Source organism: Penaeus monodon, chromosome 29 (genome assembly GCF_015228065.2).
Source record: "Penaeus monodon isolate SGIC_2016 chromosome 29, NSTDA_Pmon_1, whole genome shotgun sequence".
NCBI classification, from domain to species: domain Eukaryota; kingdom Metazoa; phylum Arthropoda; class Malacostraca; order Decapoda; family Penaeidae; genus Penaeus; species Penaeus monodon.
The window spans coordinates 11,239,473-11,239,749 of NC_051414.1; positions in this window are offsets into that span (position 1 = coordinate 11,239,473).

Below are 277 nucleotides of genomic sequence, written 5' to 3' on the forward strand. Positions count from 1 at the left end.
TTTAATTTTCATTTTTTAAAAAAGTTCCCCTTTAATATATTTTTATTCACGTTTTCTCTTTTTTCCCCGTTTTCTATTTCCAATTTGTAATCTACTTTCCCGCGATAACAACTTTTATGCATTCTAAAGACTATTTTCGAGGCTGAGGTATTAAAAAAAAAGTCATTGGTAAACTTTTAATTAATAGCGGCCCATTAAAAGCGAAGGTCTGGGAAAAGGATTGGGATTTTCTCTTAATAAATTTCGATCTTCCTCTGCTATTTGTATACGGGGTTAA